Source organism: Penaeus vannamei, chromosome 8 (genome assembly GCF_042767895.1).
Source record: "Penaeus vannamei isolate JL-2024 chromosome 8, ASM4276789v1, whole genome shotgun sequence".
NCBI lineage: Eukaryota > Metazoa > Arthropoda > Malacostraca > Decapoda > Penaeidae > Penaeus > Penaeus vannamei.
Window position 1 is genome coordinate 47,196,005 of NC_091556.1, and position 8,713 is coordinate 47,204,717.

Sequence of the window (8,713 nt, forward strand, 5' to 3'; positions counted from 1 at the left end):
TCGGGATTCTTAATCAAAAAATGTAGAAAATAACTACTGATAGTACAGAAAAACTTCTGTGTTGTGCTACGCATTTGTGGTGAAACAAACAAGATGGCAATATCTTGACACGAGTAGATAATACCCAGACTGGAGAGTATTTGTCTTGCGTGGGGAATATTACATTTTCATGTGTGGAAATCATCATTTTGTCTATATTTGCACGGGTGGATGATGAAAAAAGTGAGCAGAAAAGTCAAAAGAATTTTGTGTGAAATATGATTCAAAATAGAACTAAACATGCGTGGAAAGTTACCCGAGAACTACATTTGTGCCGACAGAATTTGACCAATAAGTTATGTACTGGGAACATGTTCCCCACACTGACCAAACTCTAAAGTCTAGGATGATAGCAGGCTCTATTGTTTCCCTACTGGGGCTCTGCCCTTGGACCCCTTCCCCATCACCATATTTCTATACCAGGGGTTCCGTTCCCCTCTTTCCCTAACCTAATCATGAGCATAAGCACTTACCTTTCTGTGGAGGGTATAGCTGAGCAGCGGCAAGGAGGAAGTCATGAAACCTTTAATTCGGCTCGCTGACTCTCAAAAAAAACAGTCACTGTTGCACTTTTCACACTTTAAGTTTTTCAGTATTAAATTGTGCTCTTTGCACAATTTGATCAGTCCTTCTATGTTATCACTATATTTGTGATAGAAATCCCCAAAACTGAAGACGCACAAGTTACAAAAAGTACGATCCATATCTATCAGCCGGGGAAGAAGGAATGACCCGGGTCATGAACCCTTAAAAGCTTGGTCAGACACTCATTAAGAGCCGGTCATTAAGCGTAGTGATCGAAGCTACTTCGATGGTTATTTTAAAAAACATAAACCGCACTATGTAGCTAATAATGCAATGTAAATGAATGTTTAAGGGCGGATTGCATATATGGTAATATAATATAAAGTGATTAGTATAAATAAAATGAAAAAAAGTACTATCAGATGATTTGTAATACGTATAAAATACTGGTAGTAGTTAGTATGACATTAATGGTAGTAACGTCACATGACGTACATGCGCAGTCTGAGGGAAGTTGCTTTAAAAGCTGCACGTGGGCTTATACTCATGAGCGAATTTCTGACTTATATGTGTTCCACGCGCAGGGACTTAGCTGCAGTGAGTGCGTGTGGGCTCTGCCTTGGCGCAGCATTTGTCGCGACCTTTTTTTCATTTATGACGTTATGCTTTGTCTCTGCAGATCATTTCATCTATCAATGAGTGTATTTTTTACATTTCTTTGTGACGATACCCTTAGATTTTCCCTATCATAGCGCGGTTATGATATTAAGAATAACCAGGAAATGAATCAGTGTAAAGATATTGATTTGATATTTGAATAGACAATTAATATTTATGGTATGGCTGTACTAGGGTAAGGCATGTTGAAGATGATATTCTTTTAGAGGACAGATAGTTGCAGTCTTTGGTACAAGAAATACTCTGCTGACATGAATGGTATCTCCTAAAGTAAAGGAAAAAGAGCACAGAAAGCACTATTTACAGCCTAAGTTCACTCAGTGCTTTTGAGTTTCAGCTCTATTGTACCATGCATTCCTATGTGAAGACAATGCATTTTGGGAGGTGTTGGATGATAGAGCCCCTGCACCAACCCTTCCTTCTACCGTTCCATCATGCCAGTCACTTGGCTGAAAACACGGGCAGTGGGTTATGTAAGTGGCTGCTATCCTGGGCGTGCACAAACACTCATGTGGAGTGAGTGGTAACAAGACTTTGGATCTCCCCTTTGCAAAGTTATTTTGCATAAACTTTTTTTTTTTTTTTTTTGCCATTTTCCAATGTCTGCATTTGTCTTTTGATTTGCTTTATCTATATGGTAATAGATTATTTTCCTTGCACAGACTTCATATCATATCTATATGTAGTAAATGAAAAAAAAAGGGATATGTAACATTTACAGTAGCCAGGAATATGATGTTGAGCATGAAATTACCGTCCTCCCTGGAGCTGGCACTCTTCCAGTCATGGCTTACTCACATTACATTCCACACTTGTTTATCGATGGGAATAATTCTAAAGCCCCCTTCTAAATACCAAATGAGTCTAATCACATTCTAAGAGGTTTGTGCACTCGTGGCGAGTCTTTTCTGTCACCTTGGCCTTCACTCATGACTGTAAGTTTGCATCTGTATTAGAATGGTTAATGGGATTTACATTAGTATCCATCATTGCGCAATGTCTGAGGTCAAGTGGCCAAAGTGTTGAAAAACTGCAGTTAGATATTGTAGATTTTTTGGAAAGTTGACTTTCTATGATGTTGGCCATGTGCTGTGTGGTGCAGCAGTAGCATTCTCGTCTAGTATTCTTGCTGACCTGTGTTCATATCCTTGCGTCATCAGTAGATGGCAACTCCAGCTTTTCCTTGTGCACAGGGTGTAATTAAGAAGCAACAATAAACAGAGTAACTATTGTGCAAATGGAATAAAACTAAATCAATTAAATTGATTAATCACTCAGTTTCATTGGCAGATTTTGTGTTTTTTATGTGCTGTTACATACATATTTTTGTTTTGGATTCATTCTATATTGGCTTGTTTTACTCTGTTATTTTCCTGATGCACTTCATGCCCTTCCCAACTATCAAGACTGTTTTATCAGTATTGCTGGCTGTATGTGATATTGGACCATTTAGAATCACTAAACATCTGCAAAACCTGGAAAACAAGTATGTTGGTCTTAGAAAGAATTACCTTAATACGATGGCCTCCAAAGTATATTGAATTACCTATTTTCAAGGCATAACCCTTAACCCTTTACCGGGCACACATTTGAAGTACCTTATATATATATACATGTATTTAAGTGATCATATATGGTCACTTGCCCGATAAAGGGTTAGACTTTATCTATGAGTCAAAATTTGGTAGTCCCAATAGCAAATGGAAGTGAATGAAGAGAATAGAAAAAAGGAAAAATGTAGACTTTGGAATAGTTTTTTTTTTTTTCTTTCTTTCTTTAAAAGGGAAAAAAAAAGTCAAATAAATAAAGGAGAATAAAAAAAAAAAAAAAAAAAAAAAAAAGAATTTTCAATGAGTTGGGGCTTATCTTAGGCCCGTACTTTTAAAACCTTCGCCAGTGCTGGCGTTCGCCAGGCGAACCTCAGAGTGAGGGAGGCCTTACTTTTAAAACCAACGTTTAACATCTTGCATTTCTGCTAAATCTAGCGCAAATTTGTTTACATCTGCAGTGCACATAACATAACCTAAACTTAATTATTAACCTCGAGAGAAGACGAAAATGTTGTTTCCGCAATAGTTACACTTTATACTATTGAAAATATCTTTATACTATAACAAAATTAACTTTATACTTTATGCTATACTACACTTAATACTATAACAAGGTTAACTTTATGGCCCGTACTTTTAAAACCTTTTGCTTTTTCTCGCGTTTTTTTCATTCGCCGAAGCGCTAGATTTAGCAGGAATCCAAGATGTTAGCGCCTGGCGATCCCTTTCGTTCGCCAGGCCTGGCGAACACCTGCCTTGGTTTTAAAAGTAAGGCCTCCCTCACTCAGATGAACGCCAGCATTGGCGAAAGGTTTTAAAAGTACTTTATACTATACTATATCAACTTTATACTTTTATACAAAAAATAACTTTATACTTTAACAAAAGAGTTTAAAAATTACTATTTTACTATTCCTAACTGATATAAGATATTGAACTGTAGGCCTACAAGGGTATCATTAGACACGCCTCATTATAGGGCGGTGGAGCACTACAGCTATGTTTCTATAGCCAAAAGTAAACATGCCAACATCAAAATACTTTTGGTAACATTTGTGAAAAGAACATCCCTACAACCAAAATAACAACAACCTAAATCTAAATAAGTCATCTCGGGGGTGGGGGGTAGGGGTAGGGGGGTAGGAATCCAGCTGATGTCTTGAGCTCTCGACTGGAACACCGAAGGTCTTGAAAAAAAATAACGTATATACGTTATTTCATGATAAATTATGATTTTAAGATATTTTAGAATTTCAATGTGATTCCTACATCATATCATACACAAATATGTTACTAATTTATAACTTGAAAGCAAGAAAATGGTATTCAAACAGCTCTCGCGCCTTTGCTTCGCCAGGCTGTTCCAATATGATCTTTCGCCAGCCCTGGCGAACGTTCGCCAGGCATGATTTTGATACTACGAAATTCCGGATCACCCAGCGAAACCTTTCGCCAGCCCTGGCGAAAGGTTTTTAAAGTACGGGCCTAAGAGTCACAGACCTAACCCCTTATGATGATATATACACAGTGTTCATCAGTATGATGTCTCACTGAGAAGTTCCTTGTGCAGGTCACTAATGTGGCAATATTGAATCCCCCCCCCCCCACTAGCGGCCTTAATTTTTTAAGCCGAAAATAATAGTTTCCGGGGTGGCTTCAAAATCGGCATGCGTGGCTGTCCCGGTATCTGCCCGCAGCCCGCAGCCCGCGACAGAATCAGAGTGCAAGCTCCAATCCAGCATCACTCCGGCGTGCTGCCCGGCAATATTTATTTTTCTAAGTGTCTCATATGTGGGACACCCGTCGTAAATGGCTTAGGCATTCAATCATGTGTAAGGAAACAGTTCCCACCCAGTGTACAAGGATGCCATTGTACATCTTTTAAAGTGAAAACCTTCATTGACGTGGACAGAGAATCAGCCACTACCATTGTGAACCCTTAAGGTAACCTACCCTCTATGAATAATGATTTATATTATAGTATCATATTTCATCGTTATTAGTATTTCCTTAGTAAGGACCCTGTAATATCTCTGTTATATTCCATTCCATCTCTTGTTGTTAGGGCAAATATAATCACTGCTGGTGGTTTCATAGAGCTAAAATTACTGTATCTAGACAGTAGATATCAGAAGCAATCTATTATAATAGATACCAAATTTGTAAGTTTTGGGAATGTGCAATTTTTCTGAAGAATTACTTGGCTTTCTTGACTACAAATGTAACAATACCAATTTGGCTGTAAGACCACATACTAATTGCTGTGCCATCTGTAATATACGAAAGTCAGTGGTCCTCCCCTCATACACATGGCATGATAGAGCTTTGATCGAATCTTTATTTGACAGTAAATCACCAGAGAAGTTAACATGTAATATCATCTTAGAATAGTATTGTTTTATGTATTCATTATGGACACTACCTTTTTTCTCTTGCTGTGTGTGTAGTCCCAGATCTTGGACACAAAATCAGAGTATAATCCAAAGATTGTGGATTTCCTATGAAACTGGATTCATGTGTCTTAAAATCTTTTTTTTTATTATTTATTTATTTTTTTTTAAGAAGGTGGAATGTATCTTCAGGATATTGTATTTAAAAAGAAATGTTGGAATTGGGTGATTTCCATCAGTATCTTTCAGAATATATGTATATTTATTGATATGGTGCATTTGAAAATACCCCGAAGTGAGGGCTGCAATGTTGCCAATACGTTTTCTTAACCTGTTGAATCTAGTTGCGTCACGGAAATCATGTTGCCAAAATTACGGGCAGTGGGTTACAAAAGTAGCCAACAACCTGGGCATGTGGCACCTAGGCTGGACGTGCACAAACACCCATGAGCGGTGACAAGACTATGAATCCCTTTGCAGTTATTTTGTGTTAACTTTTTATTTTTTTTTGCCATTTTTCAATGTCCATATTTGTATTTTGATTTGTTTTATCCAGATGGTAATAGCTTATTTTCCTTACACAGAGTCCGTATGTAGTAAATAACTCAGTGCAAGAAAAAAAAAATATGGAATATTTGGATATTTGTGTCATATATATTTTTTTGTAATTTTCAATTTTTAGTAATAACCTGTGCCGCCAGTCACAGTGGCCAGGAATATGGTGCGCAGCATGGAAATGGCGTCCTCCCTGGAGCTGGGGCTCTTCCAGTCACGGCTTACACCCATTACATTCCACATTTGTTTATCAATGGGAATAATGCTAAAGCCCCCTTCTAAGTGCCCAATGAGTCAAATCACACTCCAAGAGGTGTGTGCACTCTTGGCGAGTCTTTTCTGTTACTCTGGCCTTCGCTTATGATGGCAAGTTCGCTTCACCTGGCCCACAGCCATTTTACCCAATGATGGCATGTTCATGTCACCTGGATGAACGGCATCTGGATCGTAGGGGTTAACAATCTTACACTTTATGTTATTCCTGTACTCAATCTGAATTCATTTTTATCTGAATGATTCTTTCAAAATTCCAAGAATTCTAATGGGACAGTAGTGAAAGATAAATAGAACTACCACAATTAGGAAGAATTATAAGTCATAGGGCGTCTTCTGTAGCGTCTTTAACTCTGAATACAACATTTAGTTTAATCCTAATCCACCGTGTCTGTACTGAAGACGACACTCTCTGCTGCCAGACGGCGCAACAATAATGTTCAGTAAAAACTGTCATACTCACTATTCTATTACCACCGTTATCATGTAAACATGTCGGAGAGAAGACAAATGTTGCACGTTTATTTTGCTCTTTTAGGAGATTTCATGTTCTTTTTTTTCTTTCTTTCTCTTTGTAATGTCATGTTTTTGGTAATAATATTTAAGAAACTATTTTAGATCTCTCTTAGGGTTCAAAATATCTATTATATTTAATATATATTTCATGAAACTGGACTCTTACTAATGTTTTTATAATGCTAATAGTCTTATGCCTTTTTATTTCTGCACTGCTTTGCCTCCTAATTGTTTAAAGTGTTCTGTAAATAATAATATTAACTTCTTAGATGCTCCTGAAGACCACCTTTTCCTTCCCTTCATCCCAGATGTTCCTCTATTTTCTGTACACATTTCTTCAAGATTATCTGTTTCAAATATGATTTATTTGGAATCCTAAGTTTATGGACTGTCTCTTTAAATTTCTATCAATTCTTGTGATGTTCCTGGTCTGTGATATAATGATGTTTCTGCCCTCTGCTGTTAATGTGAAGATCTAAAGGGTGGGAGCTGAGGTATGTTGTCTTTTTATTGCTGAAAAATCTATGGTATTTTGAAACATTTCTGTGCAATGTTGCTCTTAGCACATAACTGTTGCATGTTGTGTAGGGTAGCGTTTGGAGCAAGTCCTGCACTCATACCTGTAAATAAGCAACAAAATCCTCCAAAAGATATCTATTCAACATTCACCCTTCATGTCCCTACGCATATGATATAGAAGACAATATTAAAGATATTACCTAAAGATTTGCAGTCCGATATAAAATTTACTTGGATAAATAAACCTTGCAATTTGCATTCAGACACTGCATTGTTAAAAGATTTCTCTCACCACTGATATTCATTTTTATAGATTGTAGAAAAGGTGATTGTTATGGAAAGTTGTAGTCAGTCACTCAAGATGCAGTTTGATCTTCATATGATAATTACGAGACACAAGTAAGCTTACTTATAAGGGAAACATGATTATTTATGAAATATTCTATTTTTTCATGATAACGATCTTATATTTTTAGTAGTAAAATGGGTAACGAAACTATTCTAACAACTGTAAAACCAATCTTTATTTCAATGACACTCAAGTACAAAAATGACATTCACCAGTTAATATCCAGCGCGCAGTTTCCTCGGACAGCTCTTTGCTGCGTTGAATCGTGTTAGAGGACGGAAACATGTTTTCTCCAGGATGCTGTTCAGGAGGTCCATAGAAAAGTATACTTGTTAATTTTGTAGTATAGTTGAGAAAAACTCAGCACATAATTCTTCTTTAAAACACTGGTTCATATTTGATTTAAAACGTCAACTTGTGTGACCTTGCCCATATAATTTTTGTTTCACTAACCTGGAAATATGAGTTCCATGCCCACAGCCTCTGAACTTCAAAGAATCCTCGTGGGATTATATTGGTTTTAATATTCATTACCATAAGTTATTTCTTTTATCAGAGTATTTGATCATTTGTGTAAATATATACAGTTTCATTTTCATAATAAATACTAAGTATGAAAATTCTAAGACGATTGATGTTATTGCTGAAAATAACTCTGAATGGCAACTCAACTGATGGCATCTGTGAAGTTCATGACAGACACATGACGTAACAGTTCATGATTGGTGGGATTAACTTGTCCCTTCTGCGCATGTGTGGGATTAAAAAATGAGCTTAATATTAAAGCCTGGTCTAGAGGTGCATTAAAAGTTGATCCTGGACGCTGCCAACGCACATGCGTACTAGAGATCTGGATTAAACTTTAATACTGGATTAACTTTTATGGCACGTACAGAAGACACTCATAGGTTCACATGTCATCAGTTATACATGCAGCTTTTCAGAAGTGATTCTTACATATTACATTAAGTCTGTTCATACCGCATGTCAGTTTTGCAGCTGTCACATTCCCTAAATACACTGAGAGATTTCTTCTTATGATTGCTACAATATAAGCTTGACATAGGAGAATGTTATACTGTATTATTTAAGGAATAACATCTAAAAAAGATTAGGTGCATGTTCAGGACTTATAGACTTTATTCATATTTATTTCTCTCAAATTTATACGAAAGAGTATTACATAGAAGGAAACACATACAATTTGAAATACAAGTTGTATGAGAAATAAATTTATTAGCAGAAAGTATTTTTCCACTTCAGCAAGCAATATTGAATTTTACAAAAAATCTAATATTCCTTGTTTTCGCATTAACTTG

General features: G+C 36.6%; 1 protein-coding gene across 1 annotated transcript in view; it reads left to right on the forward strand.

Annotated features, from left to right (window-relative positions):
- LOC138862438 (ras-related protein Rab-39B-like) overlaps window positions 1–8,713 on the forward strand; it is a gene marked incomplete in the record, with an annotated part of 10,362 nt that overhangs the window by 565 nt on the left and 1,084 nt on the right.